Source organism: Rousettus aegyptiacus, unplaced genomic scaffold (genome assembly GCF_014176215.1).
Source record: "Rousettus aegyptiacus isolate mRouAeg1 unplaced genomic scaffold, mRouAeg1.p scaffold_m13_p_11, whole genome shotgun sequence".
NCBI lineage: Eukaryota > Metazoa > Chordata > Mammalia > Chiroptera > Pteropodidae > Rousettus > Rousettus aegyptiacus.
This window is the reverse complement of record NW_023416286.1, coordinates 15,671,861-15,699,557: the sequence shown is the minus strand read 5'-3', so window position 1 is coordinate 15,699,557 and position 27,697 is coordinate 15,671,861. Positions and strand designations below refer to the sequence as shown.

The 27,697-nt window shown below is 39.2% G+C and overlaps 1 long non-coding RNA gene across 1 annotated transcript in view; it reads left to right on the top strand.

Moving 5' to 3' along the window:
* LOC107497779 overlaps positions 1–25,097 on the top strand; it is a 59,358-nt gene extending 34,261 nt beyond the window's left edge. The window contains exon 3 of the long non-coding RNA XR_001593883.2: positions 20,129–25,097. This is a non-coding gene — a long non-coding RNA (uncharacterized LOC107497779). The remainder of the gene's footprint in view (positions 1–20,128) is intronic.
* The last annotated feature ends 2,600 nt before the right edge of the window (positions 25,098–27,697 follow it).

Sequence of the window (27,697 nt, the reverse complement as noted above, 5' to 3'; positions counted from 1 at the left end):
CACCTTTTCAACACAACCAGTTGCTTGAGGGTGATGACAATTCAGATAAAATTCTTTTTCACAAATTCTTTAAATCAGCTGAAAGAAATTCCAAACTTACTGTCAGAAGTGAGAATGCATTATGAAGCTCATTGAATCTGATAAGATCCTGAGCATGTGGCAGGGAGTCAATAATCCCTCAGTAACATTATACTTGAAATGCATCTAGACCTGTCCCTAGATTGACTTAGGGTCTTGCTAATACATGTATTTATAGATTTGCTTTAGTGTCTATTTAATGAACATGCTGGGAAGTTTAGTTTTTACAAAGAAATATTAATCATGTTGGGTAATTATTTTCTTTATAGGAAGGCATCAGATAAATATGAGATTTGAAAGACTCTGTGTCCATGTGGGCACACACAACAGGGTCAATCTGTCTAAAAGTTCATGTTGATGGGATTCTCTATAGCCAGCCTCTATTACCTATTATACAGTTTGGATCTGGAAATGACTATAATGTCAAACTTATGTAATAGTCTGTCATTTCAAAAGGCATCTGTATGTGAACAGTTATGACCATATTATTTTTTCCCTTTTTTCATTACTAAACCCCTTAGTATTAAAAAGAAGCCACATATCCATGATAATTTTGAAAAAGCATTTAGTTTGTGTTAAAGCTGTTATCTGAAATGGAGAAAATGTGGTGGTATGTACTTAATGGTTAAGACCCTTTGTCAATGAAGGATACTTCTCTATGCTCAGGGCTCAGGAAACTCAAAAGGGAAGTTTCAATTCCCATACTTAATTGCTTGCCAAGACTTTGGTAAGCCTTGGCAGGTTTCCACTTCTGTCTTGCCCCATTTTGACCTCTGGAGCTTGTGAGCACTGTCATCCTCTGAGTACTAGATGGCATGAATGGCCAGTGGCCAGCACCATCTGAGACTTCAATTAGCTCAATACCAAAGGTTAATCTTTTTCACGTGAATCAACTAATTTGCAATTTGCTGCAGGTACCTAATTTGCAATTTGCTGCAGGTATTTCCTAGCATAAACATTTTTTCCTCTGATATTTGTTGGTTTATATTTTTAGGTATGGTTCATAGATCTCTTTAATTTCTAAGCTCTCTATATTGGCCAATAATTTTTTTTTCTCTTGTCATTCCTCAGTATTGGACAGATTGCATTCACAAAGTTCTCTAGCTTGAGATATTAACATATTCCATTTTTTTGAATGTTGTATCTGGGTTTAGAAATGTTTACATAAGAGTTTCTTAGACATTCATTCCCTTTGTGCACAGGGAAACGTGACTGATGGAATCTCACAAATAGCTCACGATTTTCCAAATCCCTCAGGAGGAGGCCATCAGGGTTCACATTAATGAAACGAAACCTGTCTTACTCCAACCCATCTGAGATAATCAAAATGCTCATTCAGAAAAGCATAAAATCACCCAAGTTAACTTGGGTGATTCCCAACTACATTAAAATAAGCAAGTTTTCATTTCCTACTTACCTTTTCTTTTCTACAGCTTTCTCCTTCCCTTTGAGTTTGAGTCTGATCTGTGTCTGATGTCCCTATGGCACAGTAGGCCATTTTAGAAGCTAATGTTGTCTGTGAGGAATGAAGGAGGAAATGGTAGCCAGTAAATAGTCAGGGATGGTCAATTGCCTCTTTTACATTTCTCCACAAAAAAATTAGAAAACTCTTACAGAAAAAAAACTATTAGTGTGAGTGATTTTTATCTAAAATGTTACCACATATTACTATTACCCTGACCTGCAACAGGGAGCATGGAGTATAAATTCTTTCAAAAATGTGCTAGAAAGACATCCACCCACACAAGTAGAGATTATTAGCATAAGTCTTGGGGCAGGTGGCCTTGGGTCTGACTCTCATGTCCACCAGTTATTTGTAACCAAGTGTCCCAGATAAAGTCTCTAGGCTTCTTTAAGCTTTAATACTTAGTATCTTTGAGATAGGAATGTTTATTCTCTTCTCACAGGTGGTTGCAAAGATTCAATGAGATAACTGTATATAAAGTACTTAGCACAGGGCAAACCCTAAGAAATGCTCAATAAATGATAGGTGTTAAAATGATGGTAGTATTGTCACTATGAAGATGAAATCAGGTTAAGATAAATATTAAAGGAAAAACATGAAGGAGGAAAAGGAAAAAGGTGCATGCAGATGTGTGTGTGTGTGTGCACATGTGCTTGTGTAAGTGGGTTTCAGCCATATTTCCTTAATGGTGATGATACAATAAAATGCTGCTGTGTCATGATGAGAAATGTCCTAAATACTCTAGTGTATAAGATGCAGAGTCAGTTATTTGGAAGTGAGTGAAATGATCAGGGTGGGCCTACTCAGAGAACCGGTCAGTTCGACACCTGGAAGACAAATGACAATAGCATTGCTTCCAAATTTGCACTACTATGGGGCACATCATGGCTCAATTTCGGTGCATTTGAATTCATGGACTGGGGTATATATGACTGATTTAGTCCTGGCTCCTTGCCGTAGTCATGTTCTTCGGTTGTTGACCAGATGCTGTGTGGCCTCTAGCTTTGGACCCTTAGCAAGGTATCTTGGAAAGCTAGATTTCTAAGGAGGATATCAGGGCTGGAAATAGCTCTGGACCTTGCTGAATGTTTTTCCTTTTTTCACTAACACAGAGCAAAGGGAGCCCAGGATCGGGAAGAAGAGGAGACCCTGGTAATGGGAGAACACCCAGAAATCTGGGACCCAGGGTCAAAGCTTGTCAGGAACCCAGAGAAGTCTTTGTAGCAGGAAAGGTCTTGGTGGAGGGGAGGGTTAGGGAGAAAACAAGCATTTTACATTCCTTATGAGGAAGTGCCAGGCCCACGTCACCAACATCATGAGCTGCAGTGAGCAAGCGCAAAGGCTCAGGGATTTACAATTCACCTTTTAGCTGAATGTTAGGCTGGTTACTGAAACTTACCATGCCTCTATCTCTTCCTTTGTAAAGTAGAGATGATAATACCTTGTTCATTGGGTCATTGAGAAGAGCTAAGCCACGTAAATGTCTTAGCACTGAGTGTAACGCAGAGTATGAGTCTTATAAATGTTAGCTATTAACATTTAATAGGAACAGGCCTAAGAGTCTATCTGTGTATTACTACTGTCCTGACCACAGGATCATTTCTTTTATCTCCTTCATTTGTCTCACTGTTTCCTTGAGTTCAAGAATATTCAAAATTCTTATCAAAGGCGTTTGTTCCCTACTTAATTACATGTGGCTCTCTCCTGGATGGAGTATAATTATACAGCTTCCCTTCTGAAGGTGAAGGTGGTTTTCCAAGCCAGACTTGGAAAATATGTTCCTGTTTGTTGGGTTCACTGTTCTAGGACCAGTAGGTGCTGAACGGGAACAAGGAGGCTTTCTGTTGGTTATAAATCAATGGGAGTGGGAGTCAGGGAGTTCTTGTCAATAGGCTAAAGAGATCTTTGAGGCATAGATAATTCTAGTCCAACTCAATGCTTGATAGAATGACAAATGAATAATTAAAATATGGATTTAAGTATAGTGAGATTTTAAAACTTGTAACTCTATCCCAGGCTGGTCATCTTTAAACATTTTAAATAAAACTATTCAGCTGTATATACTGCAAAAAGGGAGTGTATAGGAAAGCCTTAGGCTATCAATGTATAAAAATGAGTACAATTCAACCATTTCTTCTAGAAGATAATTGATGCTAGCAAGCATAGATGTTATTGTCAGTAAACAAATGTTACAAAAACAGACTTTAATAAGCTTACATAAAAAAACTTGTGGAACCTAGTTGCATAAGAAGCACATAAGTTCTGAATAACTGCATTTTTTTAAGAAGAAAAATAGGAGGGCACACAGAAATATTTTCTTTGGCTCCAATGAAACTGAGAAAAGAGGAAGAAAGCAAGTTCATGTAAGAAAGAGATGAAATAAAAATGTGAGAGTGGCCAAAAAATAGGTAAATTCTCCAACAGCATACACTTTGGTGACAAAGGCTTGGGAGAATAAGGTCAAACTAGCAAAAGCAGCTTTCTTGTAATACACAACTTGCAGAAGATATGAAAGAACAAGAGAGGGCAAAGAAAATGTTACCTCTCTTTTTATTAGACAGAGATGAAGAGCCAGTCATAATGCCATCAAAGGAACAAAAATGTTTGATACTCCTTTAAAAAAATATCTATACTAAAAAAAAAAAACCCAATAGGAAATAGGAACAAAACACATAAATTTAGAGGGTGGAGAACAGAGGTGGGGTGGATGATGTTTTATATGGGTCAAGGGTATTAAAGACAGAAGGCTTAATGTACTTACATTGCAGGGTATGAAAATGAAGTTGCCAGAGTCATTTCAAGAATGAATTTGTGTAATTGGGGAGGAGCCTCCAAATCGTAAAGAGCTACCATACCAGTACACACCCATACACATTGACACACACACACACACACACACACACACACACACACAGATTTAAGCAATGAACCCTAAGGAAGAGTCTCCAAATATAACACTAAACATCTTGAATAAAATACCAGGCAGGGTAAAATCTCTCATATTAAAAATGAGGATCTCTGTGTGGCTAAGGCAGTTTCTTGTCTTATAAAGAGACTGACCTAGTCATCAAGGGAACTTATTCAGTATAATATGTTGAGATTCAGAGAGACCCTGTATCTGTCCGAATGGCAATATGACTGCCATATGTGTTTGTCCTTTGTTCTGAACTAAACCACTTTTCATGTATTCTGGGCTCTCTGTGTCTTATTTGCCATATTTTTCCCCAGTTTAATTTTATAGCAGAATATATTTGAAGAGAAATGGATTTCATGCATTGCAAAATGATTTACCTCTATTAAAAAAGGTATCAAAACCTTTGGGGAGATTTGAAATGAATTTTGACTTGACAATAATATTTCTATTGACTCTCAATAATAATCTGAAAAAGCATTCTGTAGTTTTCATAAGCTTGAAATAACTTTATAACTCAATTATGTTTATGAGTATTTATTCTTTAAAAAGACAAACTAGGAAAAGCTAAATATTAAAAAATTTAATAACTCATCCTGTTTTTTTGTACTTTTGCTGATCATTTTATCAATTTTCTCATGGAAAAATATCAAAATTACAACTAAATTAGAGAACAGCCACACTTGAGAACCACCTGAAGACTACTGGAACAGAAGCCCTATAACTAAGGATATAAAGAAGAAGTCATGTCAAAACTGGTAGAAGGGGCAGAAATGCAAATAGGGCTGTGCGATGATTAAGAATTAGGAGGGATATCTCAGCTGCGGAGGTTCTACCTTAGGAGCAGGGGTTCTAGCTTCATACCAGGCTTCCAAGGCCAGAGCACCAGTACTGAGAAGAGGGGACCCCGCAACATCATGCTGTGAAAATTAATGGAGACTTCATCATGGTGAGATGGAGGGGTGCTGTAGACCCAGGTATGCTCTTAAGGGGCCCATGCACAGACTCACTCACAGACACTAACACTAAGCTCCAGAGATGGACAGCAGCACAAAAAGGGTCAGAAACATATGGAGAGGAACTGAATTGTCTGGCTTAAGAGTTGGGGCTGAAAGAACTAAAGTTCTAGCAGGTGCCATTTTTGTTGTTGTTGTTGTTGCTGTTTTTGAACCCTCCCTGCCAAATAACCTGCAGGTAGAGGTAGGCACCAAATCTGAGTCTCCATGAATTTGGTTAACACCCCTTTCTCCCTACCCTGGTGATTCTTGAGACACTGCCAGATACAATTCATGTGCTCCACCTGAACTATTTTAGGGACTAATCCACACAAATGGTCAGCCTGGCTCACACAGAGGACTTTTCTAAAATGTCTCAAAGGTATGCAAATCTCAAAAGAACAGTGGCTGACTTTGTTGTGCCCTGTATCTCTTGCTAAGTGGCCCCAAGTTTGACACTAGTGGCAGCAGGCCTCAGTTCACAGCATGACAACTACCAGCCACCTTCACGCCCAACATACACAGATACTAGCTGCAAATCACTTTGTAATTTCTACCACGTGACCCTGGGTTGGACATAGGCAGCAGCTGAACTTGGCATGCACTGGAGCATCTCCTAAGAAGCCAAAGAATCAACACACTTGGTGGCTGGCTTCAGATTGCATAAGATCCCACCCAATTAATACCACAAATGACACACCAAAAGGGCGGACTTGATAAACACCGGAGACCCACTAAAGCAAATCCAACTCTGTGGGATTAGCTTCTGAACAACAGCTTGTCTGCCATAGTCATGGCCAGTCTTCACAGCCAGTCAGCCTGGGGGTTAATCTCAACCACTGATCCCAACAGCAATCAAGGCTCCACTACAACAAGAGGGCACACACAACAAGGGACACTCCTGAAGCACACGACTAGGGTAAACAGGGATATGCTTCGCCGGGTTTCACAGGACACCTTCAACACAATGGCAATTTGTCACGACCGGAAGATGTAGCAAATCTACTTAAAACATAGAAAAGACACAGGGAAGTAACCAAAATGAGGAGACAAAGAAACATGTCCCAATGAAAGAACAGGACAAAACTCTAGAAAAATAATTAAACAAAATGGAGGCAAGCAACCTACTAGACACAGAGTTCAAAGTACATGTTATAAGGGTGCACAATGGACCTAGGGGAAGAATAGATGATCTCAGTGAGAACTACAAGAAAGAGATAGGAAACTAAAAAAGGAGATATAAAACAAAAAGAACCAGTCATAAATGAAGAATACAAGAACTGAAATGAAAAATAAGTTAGATGAAATCAACAGCAGTTTAGAATAACCAGAGGATAAAAACAGTGAGTTTGAGGATAGAGCAGCAGAAAACACTCAATTAAAATAGCAAAAAGCAAAACAAAATAAAAATAAGTATAGTTTAAGGGACCTCTGGGATTCTATCACTCGTAACAACATTTGCATCACAGAGTACCAGGAGAAGAGAGAGAGCAAGGAATTGAAAACCTATTTGAAGAAATAATAACTGAAAATTTCTCTAACCTGGCAAAAGAAATAGATATACAAGTAAAGGAAGCACAGAAAATTCCAAACAAGATGAACCTGAAGAGACCCACACAAAGACACTTAATACTTGAAATGTCAAAAGTTAAATATAAAGAGAATCTTAAAAGTAGCAAGAGAAAAGTAATTAGTTACCTATGATGGAGCTCCTATTAACAAAGAGAACTAAAATTCTCTAAACTGTGGTTCTCATGTGAGCTGTACTAGGAAACAACTATTTACATGAATATGGATTTGTTGATAGTTTTCAAACACACAAATGCAGGTATATACATTGTTGATAATCCATGTTCTTTGAAGTTTTGTGGGGAAAATGACAGAGTTATAGTATGTTTGCATGACTCTCGTTCCTAAAATTCACTTAAATAAACAAAAATATATTCAGTTTATATAGTTGAGTCTATGAGTATTTCAATAGATAGTCAACTTATCTCATGGAAAAAATTCTCAAATGGTGTGGTTTGGAGCCTTCAACCTTAATGTGAAGACTCATTAGATCATATATACAATGCTAACTATTTTTCCCACTCCATCTGTTCCTAGAAGCATCTGAAGTTTGTACATTAAGAACACTCACTCACTGTACCATGCACGACATCTCGCAGCAGCACTGAGTGACTGAGCCTGAGAAAAAAAAAATGACTAGCAGGCTGCCCAACCAGCTGCCCAAAGACTTCACAAGGTGGGCTGCCAATGGACTCAGGATTGAATATGCTTTCAACAGCACACTGAGACTCGATCCCTCATCACAGGTCAATTTATTGTCTTACAGAGGCTGGTACAAGTAACTAGATTGCCAGAGAATTAATTTGCAGTGAGAATGATCTGTCAGTCAAGTCAGCTAATATGTGTGATAGCACATGAGGGCCTTCTCTCCTTTTGAACATACTAATGGCAAATTAAGTATATCAAAAAGTTATGATTTCAGGCTTCTGGTCAAGATGGCAGAGTAGGTAAATGCTGTGCTTGTGGTCACATCAAAATGACACCTAACCTACAGAGCAGCCATTATTGGGAATCACCTGAATTCTAGATGAGCAAAAGTTCTATAACTGGGGACACACAGAAGAGGCCACCCTGACTGGTACAAGAGGCAGAGACATGAAATGGGCTGATCCCACCACGTGTAGTGGTTGAGAATTGAGAAGGATATCTCAGCTGCGGAGGTACCTTCTGAGGAGTGAGGGGTCCCAGCCCCACATCAGGCTCCCCAGCCCAGGGTTCCAGTGCAAGGAAGAGAAGTCCCCACAACTTCTGGCTGTAAAACCCTGCAGAGCTTGTGTCTGATTGAGAGGGAGGGTGGAGGGAATTGCAGACATTCCTCTTACAGGGTCCACACAAAGACTTACTCTCTGGCAGACTCACTAGCTCTGAGCTCCAGCATTGGGGACATATAGAGAGGAACTGAGTTGTCTGGCTTCAGGAAAAAGGCTGTTGCAGGGCTGGGGGCTAGTTTTCTCCTAAACAGGAGTGTTGGCAGAGGGCATTGTTTCTTTGTTGAGCCTTCTCCCAGCCCAATGAGCAGACCCAGGTGACTGCCACATCTGAGTCTCCATTAACTTGGCTACCCCACCTTGGTGATTCCCTGAGACACACTCCCCCTACCCAATTTACAGACCCACGCAAGCCACTTTCAGTGGCTTTTCCATATAAATGCCTTGTCTTGGCTCATACTGTGGACTTTACTAAAATCTCTCAAAGGTTCATAAAACCTAAACAAGTAGCACCTGGCCTTGGTATGCCCCATACATCTTTCCAAGTAGTCTCAAGCCCAGCACTAGTGGCAGCCAGCCTCAGTTAGTGGCTTGGCCTCTCAAGGCACATCCGAGACCAGTGCTGGTGGTGGCCATCTGCAGATTGCTTGGTGGCTCATGCCAGGTGGCCCCTGGCAGGACACAGGCCACAGCTGAACTTTGCCTGAGGTGGAGCCCCTCAACCCCCAGGAGGCTCTGGCCTGCTCACCTGGTGACTGGCTTTGGTCTGAACCAGAGGACCACTGAAGGCCACGTCCAAGTACAACACACACAAAGGGAAGAATGGGCAGGCACCAAAGACCTGCTAAAGTGAATCCTACTCCATAGGGTCAGCCTCTGTACAACAGCTCCTCCACTATAGTCACTGAGCAGTTCTCACGACCACTCTGCCCAAGTGCCAATCCTTCTCAATGATGTGCAAAGAGTAACCAAGGCTCAACTACAACAGGAGAGCACACACACAACGCACACGAGAAACACACCTGGAGCATCTGGCTCAGGTGACCAGGGAGACTGCACCATTGGACCCCAGAGTACACCTACTATATAACGCCACCCTACTAAGACCAGGAGACACAGAAGCCCTACCTCATATATAGAAGCAAATAGAAGAAGGCAGCCAATATGGGAGACAAAGAAGCATGTCTCAAATGAAAGATCAGAACAAAGCTCCAAAAAAAGAACTAAACTAAATGGAGACAAGAAATCTACAGATGAAGAATTTAAAGCACTGGTTATAAGGACGCTCAATGAATTTAGGGGAGGAGTAAATGAGTTCACTGAGAACTTTAACAACGAGACAGAAAACATAAAAATGGAGATAGAAATCATAAAAAAGAAGCAGTCAGAAATGAAGAATACAGTCACTGAAATGAAGACTACCTTAGGAGGAATCACTTGCAGAGTGGATGAAGTGGAAGACTGAACCAGCAATCTAGACAAGAAGAAGCAGAAACACCCAATCAGAATGGCAATGAGGAAAAATAATTTTTAAAAAATGAAGATAGTTTAAGGGGCCTCTGGGACAACATCAAGCATACCAACATTTTCATCATAGGGATACCAGAAGGAAAAGAGAGAGATCAAGAAATTGACAGCCTATTTGAAGAAATAATGATGGAAAACTTTCTTAACCTTGTAAGAAAATAGACATACAAACTCAGGAAGCACAGAGAGTCCCAAACAAAATGAACCCAAAGAGGCCCACACCAAGACACATCATAATTAAAATGCCAAAGGTTAGAGACAAAGAGAATGTATCAGCTGATTTCTCAACAGAAACTTTGCAGGTCAGAAGGTATTGGCACCAAATATTCGAGGTGATGAAAAGTAAGGACCTACAACCAAGATTACTCTACCTAACAAAGCTATTATTTAGAATTAAAGGACAGATAAAGACCTTTCCAGACAAGAAAAAGCTAAAGGAGCTCATCCTCAAGTCAGTATTACAGGAAGAAGAAGAAATAAAAAATTAAAAAATACAAATAAGAAAATATCACCAAAGAATATTCTCAATGACAAAGGCAAGTACATAATAAAAACAGTTGATCAACTAATACTAAAATTAGTATAAAGAATAAAACACAAAAGTAGGAAGATCATGTATAATTACAACAGGAAATTAAGGGATACACACAACTATGTGCACACAAAAGAAGTAAAAAACAATGACAAAATCATAAATATGGAGAGGGTGAATAAAAATTGTAGATTTTAGAATGTGTTTGAAATTAAGCAACCATCAACTTAAAACAGACTACTATAAATATAGCTTTGTATATGTGAAGGACAGGGTAACCAAAACCAAAAATCTGCAATAGATATACAAAAATAAAAGAAAAAGGAATTCTAACAGAACACTACAGAAAGTCATCAACATGCAAGAGAGGAGAGCAAGAGAATTTGAAAGGAACAGAGAACTACAGAAACAATCATAAAACAATATAATGGCAACAACAACATACCTATCAATAATTACTTTAAATATAAATAGATTAAATGCTCAAATTAAAAGACTAATGGATAAAGAAGAGGTGGTACATATATACAATGGAATATTACTCAACCATAAAAAAGTGAAATCTTACCATTTACGACAACAGAGATAGATGGACCTACAGGATATTACAGTAAGTAAAATATGTCGGATGGAGAAAGACAAATAACATATGATTTATTTATATGTGGAATCTAAGAAACAAAATAAATGAACAAACAAAACAGAAACAAACTCATAGATACAGAGAACATACTTATGGTTGCCATATGGGAGGGAGGTTGAAGGGCTGGGTGAAAAAGATGATGCTATTAAGAGGTATAAATTGGCAGTTACAAAATAACTGTACTTACATGGAGATAATAACTGTACTTACATGGAGATGTAAGTACAGTTTAGGAAATACAGTCAATAATATTGTAATAACTATATATGGTATCAGGTGGGTGCAAGACTTATGGGGGATCACTTTGTACATTATAAAAGTGTCTAACCACTATGCTGTACACCTAAAACTAATATAATATTGAATGTCAACTGTAATTGAGAAATTTTTAAAAAGCGTATTAAAATATTTTTTAGGGAGAAATTCTTCTAATATTGTTCTTGCTCACCCTTATCAGTGAGAACTGTGCAATTTACCTAATATATGAAAGGAAACAGGGGTCAACAACTCAGCCAAATTGATATGGTCTTCATTTTTTAGAAAAGGCTGGAGATCTTTTCTTGACATAGAATATGATTACAGGGTTTGATTGTTCATTCGGTCATGCAAGAAATAGTTTCTGCGTTTCTTCTATATGCAAGAGAATATGCACCTTTGTTTTCTCAGAGAAAATGGGGCCTCTTTAAGGTGCGACCATGTTGTAACCCCAGTACTCATGTTGTAATCTGGTTATAATGATGCTTAATGCATATTGGGGAATTGAAACGAGCACTTAGCATTTGACGAACTATGTTAAGCTCTGGTTCCCACCCTTTTGATTTTCTGCAGAAGGCCAAGAAGAAAGCTAAAATAGGGGCGGGCCAGAGGAAGGGTTGCTAACAGAGTAGAGGAGACATTTACTTGAACCACATCTAACAAACCATAAAAATCAAGTCAATGTTTTCCTGTTTTAAGCAACTCTATTTTATCTACCCAAAATTTATGAGAACATACACATTTAGTTTATTCTTCAGGGTGCTTGGAGCTTCAGTTTCCAAATACTGCTATATATATGCACCTGGACATTTGAAACAGTCAATGAACAGACCTGGAAGGGATGCAGTTTTATGTTCCTTGGTCACTGCCTAGCTCATGCATAGGGAAAGTGCTTAAGACGTTATCACTGTCATCAGAACTTCTTCCTTCTCTTGCCGCTGAAAAGGGTCTGGAGTAAGTAGTCATCACTGACCAAAGTGATGTGGGTAGATGAAATCTCAAATATTTATGCACTGAGGATGGTTGGAGCTTAATAGGAAAGCTGTGTACTTTTTTTGCCAGTAACATTAAAGAACCAGCATTTATGTAGCCCACAGGGCACTTGGGCTTTGTGGGTTCTGGGATATTCATCTTTCCTGTTGAAACAACAGAGTCTACCTAAGTGAGAAGGTAGTTTTCAGGGCCAAGCCCAGTTCTTACTGATGGTGTAATACTTAGGGGAACTTGACCCTTTTATATTATTAATTCTATCTTTAGTAGTTGTTCTTAGAGGCCGGTTTTATTGCTAAATATCATGAAATATGTTTATTCATAGAAAGATTGTAAATGAGTTTGTATTTCTCTTCAGACATATAAAATGTTACTGATCATAGGGCCTGGCTTAAAAGTTTTTCCAAATCTCAATTTGGTCAATGCATATAAATATATTAATACATGTTATCTTTTAAAACACACATAATTTATGCCACAAACTTTTGTTGAGTTGCATGTCCTTTTCTCCTCAAATACTAAATTTTTTAGCTTTTGTGAAAAAAAAAATTGGTTAGCCATTTACCAAACCAGTTTCTTTTTTTTTCTGGGTACACAGCTAGTCTACATTCTCAAAAGACTGAGTTCTAGACTAAAGGGTGTGGGCCATTTCCAGGCTTGACCCATGAATGATCCTCCATGCCTTCCCTCCCTCTTCGACCCTCTTGGTGAAGACGAGCATGACCACCATGGAAGCCACAGGAGGAAATGGTAGAACTGCAAGGTAGGAGGCTCCTAGGTCTTTGAATCACTGACTGAAGGAGAGCTGCTGCCTACCAGGAATATACATTTCAGACTTTATGTGTACACGAAATAAACTATCTTGTTTGAGTTGATATACAGTCTGGGGCTTGTTTGTTATAGCAGTGACTGTTACCTTAGCTGAAACAGTCCCTGAGAACTCTTAAGAAAAATGTCAAGCAGTGCTACACAATGAAAAGGTCATGCACTTTGGAGCACAACAGAACTGAGTTGGAGTCATGGCTCTGGTACTTAACTGCTAAGTGGCCTCTGACAAGTTACTTTACTTTTCTGAGTCCCTACTGGGACAATGTCAGTGCAAACAAGTGGTAAGTCCTGAGCTACTTGGTCTATACAGATTTTGAACTCAAGTGAGAATACTCTGTCTTAGCAGGCTCATTCTCTGGGGAAGCTGGTATGGGTCAGATGGGAAAGCATTAGGAAATTCCTTCCTCCTTTCCCAGCCACATCATGGTTGGTAGTTTAATACATTGCTGAAGGTTCTGCTTGGCTAAGGGGCCCAGAGAAGTTGAAAGTGAAAGTCATTCCTATGAGAAGTCAGAGTAGCTGCATTTGGCCTTGCATTAATGTTCCTCAGAGTTTAATGTAACAGGAGCCATATTTGCAATTATTACTAAATAAAGGCATCACTTGGTTTTGCCCTGGAAAAAGAGGTGAAAGATATATTTTTAGTAGAGAAAGAAAGGGCTTCACCAGCCACAATTTGCATGTGAACTGATCTGCTTACAGCTGAAGAGCTATGATCTGAATATTACTGACCTAGACCAAGGGAAGCAAAATTCCTAGATGCATACACAATCTTGCCCTCCCTAGGGGATGCCTGGTTAAGAGCCATTTTTGACTTCTTCCTTTACTGACACTCAAGGGTAAATGGTTCGTATTGGCCTAGCAGGCGTGAAATACTTTCTCTTTTCAAGTCCTTGGGCATTTCCTCCTCTGGGGAGTTACTTACGCTGTGATGAACCTAGAGGGTTCAATTCAGTGGCCTAGCAGGAAGGGACATCTGACTAGTGGTGAATTCACTTGTTCTTTTGGGAAGGACTCAGCCAGCTTAGAGTACTGACACTTTCAAATTTTAGAATGAGTTGATATTTTTAGAGACTGGTTAAATTGCTAAATGTCATGAAAAATATCCACTAGTGGAAAGATTGTGAATTAATTTGTATCTTTTTGAATGTTTAAATTATTTCCTGTTTATAGGGCCTGCCTTGATACTAAGTTAGATTCACAGAGAAATATCTTCATGGTCTTAGGACTGGATTTTCCAGACAATATTTCAATAGTTCGTTTTGAAAGTGCAGGCCAACAAAGTGAGAACCTTCCTTACTTTGATTTCCATGTGCCTCTTACTTGTAAAAATAGATGCTGGAATAGAGTTCATCCAGTCTACTTGCATCAACCTATAACTATGAATAGAGAAGGATAGGAATTTAAATTACTATTTTAATGACAGAAAACAAAATGAGAACACTTTTATTTAAAGACATTTATCTTTGGGGGTAATGAGAACGTGTTTTTGTATTATTCCACCTGGAATTTTCCAAGAACTCAGGTTATCTAGGTCAATGGTAAAATTGTGTAGCATGGTAGAATGCTGCTGGATAATAAGATCCTGTCTTATTTCTTTTGTATGTAAATAGATTGTTTACTCAAGAAAGGAGTTGTGGTCCACTTGGCTTTTTTCCTCTAGCTTTCTTAGGTCCTCAGATTGTAGGGGCAAAATTGATTTCGCAGTTCAAGAACCAAAACTGAGAGCAGTGACATGCATTTCTGACCAGTGAAACACCTTTCAGCACCTAAAGGCTTGTAGGAATAGGCATGATTGTTGCCATGGTGCACTAATGATGTTGTTTGTCATAAAAAGGAATGCAAGCCTGCTGAGTGTGTACAAGGTCAGCCTTAAATGGAAGATAATGGGCAGAGGTAGCCAGGAATCCTAACACTGAGCTCACTTTTATCATTGGCTTCCCTGTCCTCCCAAAGACCAAGAGAAATTACAATGAATCTTTTTCTTAAGTATTTTCTGTGTAAACATGTGCACGTGTGCATGTATGTAAAGACATTATGGTCAGTCTTAGATGGTCAGGGAGTAGTATGAATGGCAAATCCGAGCTCAGTGGTTCACGGCTTGATAATTTTAGCCAACCCTTGCAATCATTAGCTACATCAATGTCATGTGTTTTCTCGTTTTTTCTCTTTCCCCATCTCTGTCTCTCTGTCACACACACACACACACACACACACACACACACACACACACACACACACCTCTGGAGAAGCACAACAGCTCACCAAGGAGGAAGCAAAGCATGTTATAACCTGCTGTTGCTCAAAGCATGTTATAACCTGCACCTTGTAAGCAGACCTTGACTGACTCTACTTTTTCTCAGGATAGCATGCAACATACACTTACTAGACAATTTCAGTGGACTTCAAGAATTCTAAACTCAGAAATGTGCTTTCATCTCTGAATGCATGCATCTCTCTGTAGAGCCCTGGCCTGAGTGAGTTTACTGGGTCACTATTTCTGGTCTATATGCTCAGAGAGCCTGGCACCTGACAGGCTTGGAATGGGCTTCCTGACCCTATTTCTCTCCTTCTCTTGTATTTCTCTCCTTATTTTCTACAGAGACTGAAGAACAGAGAACAGCTTCTGGCCATCTGATTTCGTTCAGCCCAAGGGCTTGTGACAAAATCCTTTCCAAGCAGAAATATCTAAGGAGCATCTAAACTCAAACTTCTGCCATGCAGGGAAAGAAACTGCCATACCATGAATTTCTTACTGCAACCAACTTGACATTTTTAACAGTGAAGAGTGTGTTCTATAGCCTCCTGACATGTCTAATTTGTGCTGCATTTTGAATATTCTTGAAAATGCCCCTACAATGGAAGGCAACCAATATGTGTCTAGGCAGAGTCTTGTCTTCACGTGCAAATCTTTCGCTGGCAGAAGTCACATCAATGATAATGAAATCTGAATATTAAAACCCTTTCCTGCAGTGGGGGGGATTATCTCCTCTGTGCTGAAACACATTTTCTTCTCATAAGCCTCACCATCTTTATTAATATTAGTAGTTATAATGAGAATTAAGGAGGGTGGCTACTAGCAGAACCTAGAATTAATGGGAGGGGAGAAGATGAATGGTTGAGAAGTTAAAATTCACTGTGATAGTGAATGAATGCATCCTTCTAGGATGCTCATAAGAATTATTTTGTTCTAAATGAGGTATATGGTAAATCACTGTCACCCTGCAATTGTTGCTAATGGGAAACTTCTCGCAGCTGGAACCATAGTTCAAGAAAGAATTTATCCTGTAATGGTTTTACATGTGGCATGTGTGAGTGTGCATCTGTGTGTGTGTGTGTGTGTGTGTGCGTGTGGTGTGAGGTGTGTGCATGTTTACGTACAGAAAAAATCTATAGTCAACAGTCAGCTTAGTCAGGATTTGTTCACGCGAGAAGGTTTGCTGCAAGGATCAATTGTTTAAAGTATATCCATAGGCATTTCATAATTTTAATGTCTTAACGACTGTCTCACCTACCATAGAAAATATTTTAAAGGGAAATACAGTGAGGGAAGTAGGGGAAGACTCAGGAAAATTTTCTTTCATAGCAGAAGAGAAATTTTCATGCCGTGGGAAAGTCAATCAAAAGTGGTAGATGATCTGTCTCCTCCTGATTCCATTCCCACTGGAAGTTTCTCTATTTTTTGTTGCTCTTTCGTGCATTGAATGTCACTTTGTCAAATCCTCCTACTGTCATGACTCTGGGATGAGTTTAGACACCTGTATGTTGTCCCCAGGCAGGCAACCTGCAAGGGCAATATGGGGGTGGGGAGGCTAGGATGAGTCCACAGTTACTAGAGAATTGCTGGTTTCCTATTCCTCCAAGCAACTACTGTGCCATGGGGATTACAGCTGGAAGCAGGAGTTACTCAAATGTGTTCCAAACAGCTGGAGACCATGCTTCTAATGCTTAGAGGATTTCCAGCCCCAGGATTCGCTGGGATAAAGGAAAGGAGAGCATCTGGAGTTGAACTTCTGTGTCTCATTCTGGAGCTGCACATCAGCAACAATGTGCTCACATTTCTCTTTCCCATTAGGACAGTGTCCTGGGAGCCTCAAGTCTGTGTGGTGCAGGAAAAGACTGACCCAATTTATGAGCTAGAAGATCCAGGTTTGAGCCCATGCACTGATGACATAGTTGCAATATCAGTGATGTGCTATGCTGACAGCAACACCTAGTGTGCTCTTATGACTCATGAACAAAGGCTGCCATTTAAAGTGAAGGGGATGATGGATCGATCCACTGGGAGGGCAAGGTCTGGAGAACTAAGTTCTGTCTTCTGTGCTACACTTGAAGAACAATAAAGACAAGTCAAAACACATTCAGAGGAAGGTGTCTAGGGTAAGGGAGGGGATGTGAAACTACGTCACATCAGGAACTCACGAAGGAACTGAGGCCCCTGGCCTGAAGAAGTGATTTGGGGGAAGGTCTGATTGTATGAAAAGCTCTCATGAGGAAGAGGAATTAGATTCTTTGGGTGAGGCCCAAGGCGAGGTCTGGAATCCTGGCATCTATTTTAGTTGTCTGTAAGGAAGATTTTTCCAATAGCTGCAAAAGTTCAAAGGTACTTCAGATTGTTGTTTTGGGGGGTAATCATACCCAATTCTACAATTCTGACATGGCTGTTAAATATCATGGAAATTTTTTTTTTTAGACGAGGCAACCCTTGGTTGACCTCATAGATTGAAAGGACCTTGTCAACTTACAATCCCTTATTTTTTACTTTTTGCTCCTACAGCACCTGGTCTTCCCAGATGGTCTCTCATCTTAAGCAGGCCTGACCCTGCTTAGTTTCTTCCAAAAGCAGACGGGATTGGTCTTGTTCAGGGTGGCATGACTGTAGACATGTAATGGAAATTTTGAGGCAGTGTTGTAGTATATTGATACCATGGACATCTAAACATGCTTTTAAAGATAGAATTAAACCTTTTTGGCAATGGCAGAATATAGAAAATGGTTTCATTCTTGCTATTAAACTTCCTGCTGTTTTTGAATTTAGTGCATAAGAGATGCCTTTGGTCCATTTTCTCATCCCCCTCTGGCCCTCCATACTCTCCCCACCTTCCCCCAAACATACTCAGTTTCCTCCTAGGCTTGATCCACAGCTCTTCCCTGACTAAGGCCCCATTCCTGACATGCCAGGGGACTCATCCTACTTGCCACTTGCACATTTTGATTCGCCTAAAGATGAGGAGATGATAACGCTGAAGATCCGTGACAGAGCTCTGGCATGGTACTGAGGTTAGAGCTAAAAATGCTAAAGAATTCATACCTTTATTTGTATTTTAGAGTGGTTAATATGTTCTGCTGTTACCAAAAAGCCTCAATTAAAATTTTATACTTTACACATCAAGATGTCTGCATGCCAAAATGGCCTCATCAAAATGTTGTTCTTACAGCTTGCGGGACACACACTAATCAAGTATATTACCCAAGGGACTCAAGCGTCACAGGGGTGATTATTTTATTTTTTATTTGTTTTTCTTTACTAGTATATTTTGCTTATCTATTAATTTATTTATTTTTAAATTACAGTTGACATAAAATATCATATTAGTTTCAGGTGTACAACATAGTGGTTAGACATTTGTATAACTTACAAAGCAATTCTCCCTGATAAGTCTAGTACCTGTCTGATACTATACATAGTTATTACAAGATTATGGACTATATTTCTTGTGCTGTACTTCACATCTCCATGACTATTTTGTAACTGCCAATTTGTGTTTTTTAATTCTTTCATCTTTTTGATCCAGTTCTCTTATCTCCCTCCCATCTGGCAACCATCAGTTTGTTCTCCATATCCATAAATTTGTTTCTGTTTTGTTTGTTCTTTTTTTTTTAGATTGCATATATAAGCGAAATCATATGGTTTGATCTTTCTCTTTCTGACTTGTTTCACTTAGCATAATATCCTCAAGAACCATCCATGTTGTCTCAAATGGTAAGATTTCATTCTTTTTTATGGCTGAATAATATTCCATTGTATATATGTACCACTTCTTTTTTATCCAGTCATCTATCAATGGACACCTAGATTGCTTTCACATCTTAGTTATTGTAAATAACACAGAAGTGAACATAGGGATGCATTTATCTTTTCGGATTATTCTTTTAGATTTCTTTGGATAGATACTCAGAAGTGAAATTGCTGGGTCATATAGTAGTTCTATTTTTAATTTTTTGATAACCTCCATACTGTTTTCCATGGTGCCTATATCAATTTGCAATCCAACCAATGTGCACAAAAGTTTTCCTTTTCTCCATATTCTCATTAACATCTGTTGTTCGTTGATTTATTGATGATAACCATTCTGACAGGTGTGAGGTAATATTTCATTCTGGTTTGGATTTGCATTTCCCTGATGATTAGTGCTGTTAAGCATCTTTTTATAAGTCTATTGTCCATCTGTGTGTCCTCTTTGGAGAAATATTTATTCAAAGTCTCTGCCAATTTTTTAATCGGACTTTTTTTGTGTGTGTTAAGTTGTATGAGTTCCTTATTTTGGAAATTAACCCCTTATCAAATGTATCATTGTGAATATCTTCTCTCATTAAGGTTGTCTTTTTGTTTTGTTGATGTTTTCCTTTGATAGGCAAAAACTTCTCAGCTGGATGTAGTCTCATTGTTTATTTTTTCTTTTGTTTCCCTTGCCTGAGGAGACATCCAAAAAAATATTACTAAGAGCAGTCAGTCTCAGAGAGTTTACTGCCTATGTTTTCTTCTAGGTGATAGTAGGTGATATTTAAAAATGTCAATGGACAAAATAAATATGCTTGTCTCACTATTACATTTTTTTTTTTACTAATATATAAAATCTTAAATTCTGAGAACCCTGACTAAGTCACCTAATCTTTGGAGTCTCATTTATTTATTGGTGAAATGGGCATAGACTCACCTGTGTTCCTTATCAGCATAGTTCTAAGTTTCACATGGGCTCATGTTCTTTATAGATAAAAGTGCCTGAACATTGAATGGACAGCAATACCAGTATTAGGAAAATCAGCTATTCTGTGAAAGGAAGGTGGAGAAGAAGTAAACTGTCTCCTATTGCCTTACGTTTTCTTGACTAGTATGTCCTTTTCAGTTCCAGAAGTGCAAGTGAATGGATTCCAGGGCACCTTGCTGTGTTTTTCCAGAATCGGTGAGTCGAAATTTCTCTCAGGGCAGCTGGAGGAAGACTGTTGTGCCCAGGGAAGTGAACACAGGCCCGTCTGTGGAACCTGGTATGGCCACAGTAGAGGTAAGGTGTGGAGTTTAGGGAAGAGTCCCAGAAGAGGGGAGAGTGGTGATTTTTCCTGTCCCCTTGCATGTTCTCAGTGTATGTTTATCAGGGCAGTGCTTTCTGCTAGACCGTGAAGAACTGAATTGAGACCACACCACACACCCACTAAATCATAAATCTCTGGTGATGTAAGGCTTTCTAGGTGATTTTCATATATAGCTAAGAGAACTATTGCTCTAAGCTCTGAGGGGGAAACTGAAAAGAATAACCTAGGCCTAGCCAATCTATGCCAATTTCTATCAAATGTAGCTTATTTTTGCCTTCAATATTCAAGAAATCATGGCAGCTCTCAGGGTTCTGGTTAGCGTTCACTGTATGGCACCTTCTGGCTGTACTTGACCTCTATCTTTTGTCTTAATATCTCATGGGGGAATAAATAACATATTGCTGTTAAGGGCTTCTGAAGAAATTCCTGCCTTGTGCAAGGATGTCCAGGGAAGTAGTGTTTCCAGTGGTGGGAAGATAGAAAGAACTCAGTGTCTGTCATTAGGGCCACATCACTGGTGATGTGAAATGGAATAGTGTACAGCAGGTAAAGTAAATAAGTCAAATCTATAAGTGTCATTGTATTACATGCAGCAAAGAATAATGCTATATGAACAAAAGCAAGTTACAGGGCAACACATAGAGAATGAAACAATTTGTGTGGATATTTAAAACACAATACAACTTACTACTTACTGTTACACATATCTTAGGTTTTGGACTTCTACACTGGTGATTCAAGTAAAAGCTGAAGGACTAGAAGGACACACAATAGATTCACCATAATGGTCATGTTTGGGGAAAGAGAAGAATGGAATTGGTGAGTGAGCAGTACAGAGGACATTTCAGTGGTATTTCCGTGCCTTTACAAAAAATAACTAAAGCAAATATAAAAATGAATGCACAAATTTCAGGTTATAAGTACATGGAATTTTATAACATATTCTTTGCTCTTTATTGAAGTTTAAATGTTTTTCTAAAATTCAAAAATATAACTGCTAGAAAAAAATCAGCTTCTGGATTTTGATCCTCTTGGTTTCAAATCTTGGTTTTTCCATTTGCTATGAGTATGACCTTAGCTATTTCACCTCTTGGGGCTTTCATTTATTCATCTATATAATGAGGACCACACTTTGCTCAGTGCCTGATGCACAGTAAGCACACTGTACAGGCTGGCTATTATCGTTAACATCCTCCAATTGAGATGTTACAGATTAACTAGTCATCCTTTGAAGCCAGCTCCAGTGTTATTCCCACCTTTGCTAACCCTTTCAGTTAGGTGCTCGTATAACACCTTATTCTACCTTTCCTGGTATCCTACACACTGTCTTCTTCTAATGAGAGTGACTAAAGTTTATGGAATATTTACCATGTTCCAGGCACTCATCTAAGCATCTTGCATGCTTGTATATTATCTCATTTAGTTCTCATTTAGTATCACATTTATTCCCATTTTACATTCTAGTTCATAATTACTTGTTAATGTGTCTCCCCAATAGGTGATAAATTTCTGGAGGCTAGGGATGGAGATTGATTAAGCTTTATACCACCCCTACTTGGCACAGTGCCTGAGAAAAATAGATCATGCAAGAAATTATTGAGTGAAGAATGAATGAATGAATAAAGTAGGCAAAGCTAACCCAGCCCCTTGGTCACTACTTGGCTAGAATATGAGATGGTTTGAGGGTCTTTTAGGGACTCATTGGTTTTACTTCATTGTCCAGAGTGCTGTCTCTGAAGGATCACAACAGAGAAGTGGGCAGATTTCTCCCCTTACAGACAAAGCTTACAGACTATCATATAAAAATGTGTGACATATGCTCCTTCCTGAAGCTCTTTGCCTAGCCAGCTCTTGCCTTCTTTAGCTCTCAGCTTAAACACTCCTTCGAAAGATGGCTTTCCTGATTCCCAAGTGGAAGCAGACCCCTGTCACATACCTTTACACAATCCCTTTGTTTCCTGGCTTGTGTAACTGCTCTTAGATGGCTGTCTGTGGGGTTACTGCTTGCTTTCTGTCTCTCCCTCAAATTGCATGCGTCATGAGGGAAGGTGCTGTGTCCATTCTGTTCTTTGCTGTATCCCCAGTGTCTCTGCTGTATCGGGGACCTGGCAGGTGGCAGGAGCTCAATACATACTTGACACATGAATGAAAATCAGGAGAGGGTGAGAGTGGAAAGGAGTGGGTTATTGGAATTCAAGTCAATATTCAAATTCACAGTTGCTATTGATAAGGACTGTGGCTAATGTATTCCAACCAATATTCTGGGGGCTTTTGAATCTCTCTGTACCTTGGAGTTTGGCATGGCTGATAGGTGACTGTTCTAGAAGAAATCGTAATCAGTGGGCAGAATCCTCCATGGCAGGCATCACTCCAGATACTTTTCGCTGTTACAGTTGTTGGCAACTTACACTTGGAGTGAGTCAGGACAACCTAGGGGCATTTAAAATACAGATATTGCTCCTACACCTCTATATGAACTGATACATACCCTGAATCAGAACTTCTGGGGTGGAGCACAGGAGGGCATCTGTATGATACAGCATATCCTGGGGTGACAGTCACTGTTATCTACTTTCAGGTTACTCCTAGTTGATTTCCAATATTTTAAATTTATACTTAGGGAGTTCCTGACATACCTACCTTTCAGATAGAGAAAAAGATCAGGGTTTCAAGGACAAAGAGAAAAATTTTTTTCTAGCACAGAAATATGGACTTTCTCTTTTCCTTTTAGTCTCATCCATCTCTGTTCTCTCTCTTTCTTGTTGTCATTCTTGAATCATTCTTACCTGAATCTTAAGGGACAGATGGAGAAACCAGGCAATGGTAGACTCAAGACTCAGTCATTTCTAGAGGCTGCTAGGTAGCTTGTGCCCTTGCAAATTTAGGAATGCAAATGGAAACTTGTGGTGTGTTTGGAGAAGGCTTATTATAAAATGGGGCCTTCAAAAGGCACTGTTATTAGTTTGCTAGTTTAATAGTCACATTTATTTCTGGTCCCCCTTCTAAGCTTAAAGGATTCTGTCAAAACAACATGAGGTGTCACAGATGTAAACCTTCAAGTCTTTTTCAGCATGTAGGACCATTCTTTGGCTCTCAAGATGACTGCAAATGAACCTTTCCTCTCCATACTCCCATAAGAATCAGCTCTACATTTCCCCATGGCACTCCCAAGGAGGTGAGTCTGGCATGGGGAGGGCCTGTGTCTCCTGCCCTCCTCACTGAGTGGACCCAGTGCCACCCCTCTTCATAACCAGGGTCCAAGTTGTTTGCTCCACATCACTCAGTTCCACCATTGTAAGAACACTGTGGGTAGGTGTTTTAGCCAAACTTTTAAATTATGAGAACATTTACAAGGTCTGAGAAGGCTGGTAACTTGTAGGCGGGGAGCAGACACAGGCCCTAATACTCAGTCTTCTGTATGTGTGAAGAGCCCTGTACACTCCTCCATCTTCCTTTGTGGTAGTAGCCCCACTAGACCTGTGCAAGGGAGGCTTGCCATGCAGCTGATTTGGTTCCATGGGGCTCTGGCATTTCTCTTGATAGATGTTCCTGTTCGCCACTTGTGACAGAACCTTGACAGAATCCATGATTAGACTTGAGTGGAGGTTCTTGGAATGAGAAAGTGGTCCAAAATATTTGTTAACATCTGTAAGGGAGGAATAGAGCTGCTCCTCTCTTAGTTGATTAGCCTAATTTTTATTCCACTTGATGTTATGAAATCGCCATTTCTGACTGCTTCACACATCACACATTTACTGAGGGCTTGCTGTGTGCCAGGCACTGGTGTGGGGCTGGGGGCCAGCGGTATGGAAAGCCCAGAGTTGGGGAGCAAAAGAGACTCTTTGAAGGGAGAAATGTCAGGTAAGTGTTGTTCTTTAGCCAGGACTCTCAGAGAACTCTTCTCTGATGGGTCAAATGTACAGGGAATAGCTCTCTCCAAAGCTGGCAGGTGGGACCAGGCTTGAATGAGAAAGAAGCAGAGGAGTCTTGTAGCTGGAGCAGGGTGAGGGGACAGAACCAGGACAAAGACTAATGGAGGATTTTGGATTTCATTGCCAGCAATGAAAGGGATGGAGAAGAGTGGAGAGCCTCTGGGGGAGTATGGTTCTTAAAGGATCATAGGGGTGGGAAGCAACTTCCACTTAAAGTGGGAGTGTAGGAACTGCAGGAAAATGGCCATATTTAGGAATTTTTTTGAAGGCAGAGCCAATGACATTTGCTGATGCATTGAGCATGAGGTAGAGAAGGAATGAGTTTGAAGGAATAATGCCATGTGTAGGATGTGCACATCTGGGAAAGTTTTGTGGCCATGGGCACTTCAGGAGGTTCAAATCCAGGAGGCTCCTGGCAGGAGATGAGCAATCAAGAATAAGTACCTTTTCTTTCTTTTTTTTTTGAAGTTGCTGCAATAGCCTTCTGGCTGGTCTCTACTCTGATATCTGGGTATCTTTCTCCTAGACCAGCAGTATGTTCCGTTACCTTTAGACCAAAGTCAAAGCCAGCCTAGTACCATAAAAAGCCTCAGCCTACCTTCTCAGCCAATCACGAGCCAGGTCCTCGCCTGCATTAACCTATGTTCTGGACGCATCAGATTGCTCTTTTTCACCCCACTGCTCCGTGACATTATAATTCCACATCCCTGCCTGAATTTATGCTTCTCACACTTCCCTACCTTTCAAGAGCCTTTGGAAGCCACTAAACTTTTTCCTTCTCCAAGTGAATATCCCATATTTTTCACAATGGAATTATTTCTCTGTTAAAACTTGATTTGGACATTGAGTCTAGTTCCCATTTAATTTTTCTCTGTTTTACAGTTACATATCTATAAATGTATATTTTATATATTTATTTTTCATATAGTATGTTTGGCATTATAGTCATATAGCAGCATAATATTACTTTTATTAGTATAATGTCTTTATTACTAGATTATGTACTTGTCAAAGATGAAACTGGATCTTACTCTGTATTTTAATCTAACATAGATTTTTATACCTTTAGTAAATAATCTGAATCATATTATTGAGAAAAGTTAGAAAAAGACTGAGAACAGTTCTGAAGTATCAAATATCCTCTGATTAAAGCTGTTGCTGATATGAGGGAGTGACAGAAAAGTGCTTTTGAAAACCTGGAAATAGGGTAGCTTTCTGTTTCAGATGCAGCTAGCTCTCTCCAAACAATCCAGTGGTTCACCATATTCTCCTAACCTCTTTTGCATTTTAGTTGATCAATGAAATGTGAATGGGAAATCATACATCACTTTGGCTGAGGCTCTTATGAGACAATGCTCTCCTTCATCTTTGTGGGGACCACTGCCTCAGTGGTCCTGAAGCCATATGTCAATATGTAGATCACAGACTGGATGGAAACTGGATCCAGACTCCCCAGATGGAGGAGGGCCTTGTCATCTCACATTAACTTTGCAGGAATACAAAATAATTGTTATTGTGCTAAACCAATGAGATTTTGATTAGCTTGTTACCACAGCATAGCGTAGTCTATCCTGATGACCACATCTTTTGAAAGTAAAGCTGGTGAAATCCATATATAAAGGATATGACTAGCCAGCTGAGAGAGTAAAGTCAGGAATGATCTATCTATAGAATTCAAAGGCATCAGACATCACATTCAAGGTGATTCAAAGAATGAGCTCATGGAGGCAATAATAGAATATAATTATAAACAAAAAAACAAGCAAAAAACCCAGCAGACATCTCATTTGTTGTGATGTACTGTGTTTCAGAAGGGGGATATAAAAAAAGGGAGACGAAGAGCCAGAAGTCAGTCATATTTTTGAGAGAGTGGGGCTTGGCCGATGAAGGAACAACAGCATCTGGGCCTTTCATAAGATTTAACTATACTGTGGAGATGGACATGCCTGGCTGTTTGGGCTAGATGCCATTACACATTTGGATTACATAACTTCCTGCTCCTGCTGTGAAACTATACTTGCAATATAACTTTTTTGGGGGAGCAAGGGGGGGGGTAAATGGAAGGAGATTTGGGGGTTTCTTTTTAATTTTTTAAATAATTTAAAATTTTTAAATTATAAATGGCATACAATATATATTAGTTACAATATAGTGATTAGACATTTATATAACTTACAAAGTGATCTATCTGACACCATATATAGTGATTACAATATTATTGAACATATTCTTTATGCTATACTTTACATTCTCATAAATATTTTATAACTACCAATTTGTATTTTTAATCCTTTCCCTTTTTCATCCACCCTGAAACCCTCTTCCCATCTGGAAATCATCAAAATGTTCTCTGTATCAATGAGTTTGTTTTGTTTTCTATTTTGTTTTTATTTTGTTCTTTAGATATGTGAAAACATGTAAGTGAAATCATATGGCATTTGTCTTTCTCTGTCTGACTTACTCCACTCAGCATAATACCCTCTAGGTCCACTGATGTTGTTGAAGGTGGCAAGATTTCATTCCTTTTTTATGGCTGAGTAATATTCCATTGTATATATGTCCCACCTCTTCTTTATCTATTCAAGCATTGATGGACATCCAAGTAGACTTCATATCTTGACTATTGTAAATAATGCTGACATGAACATATGAATTCTCATGTCCTTTCGAAGTAGTGTTTTGGGTTTATTTGGATAAATACCCAGAAGTGGGATTACTGGGTCCTTCTTTGTCTTCTGTTTTGATGTTTATTTTGTCTGATATAAGTATTGCTACCTCATCTTTTTGTTTGTTTGGGTTTTTTTGTTTCCATTTTCATAAAACATCTTTTTATATCCCTTTACTTTCATTCTGTGTATAGCTTTTGATCTGAATTGAGTTTCTTGTCGGCAGCATATACAAGGGTCTTGTTTAATTTCCATTCAGCCACACTATGTCTTTTGATTGGAGCATTTATTCCATTTACATTTAAAGTAATTGTTGATAGATATGTAGTCATTGCCATTTTATTATTCATTTTTTAAATCTTTTTTCTTCTTGTTCTTAGAGAACAAAAAGTCCCTTTAACATTTCTTGTAATAGTGGATTGGCGGTGATAAACTCCTTTAGCTTTTTCTTGTCTAGGGAGCTCTTCATCTCTCCTTTGATTCTAAATGATAGCTTTGCAAGGTAGAGTAATCTTGATTGTAGGTCCTTGCTGTTCATCACTTTGACTATTTTGTGGCAATCTTTTCTGGCTTGCAAAGTTTCTGTTGAGAAATCAGCTGACAGTCTTACGAAAGCTCCCATGTAGGTAACTAACTGCTTTTCTCTTACTGCTTTTAAGATTCTTTTTCTTAACCTTTGTCATTTTGATTATGATGTGTCTTGACGTGAGCCTCTTTGAGTGAATGTGGTTTGAGACTCTCTCTGTTCCTTGGCTTGTATGTCTATTTCCTTACCAGGTTTGGGAAG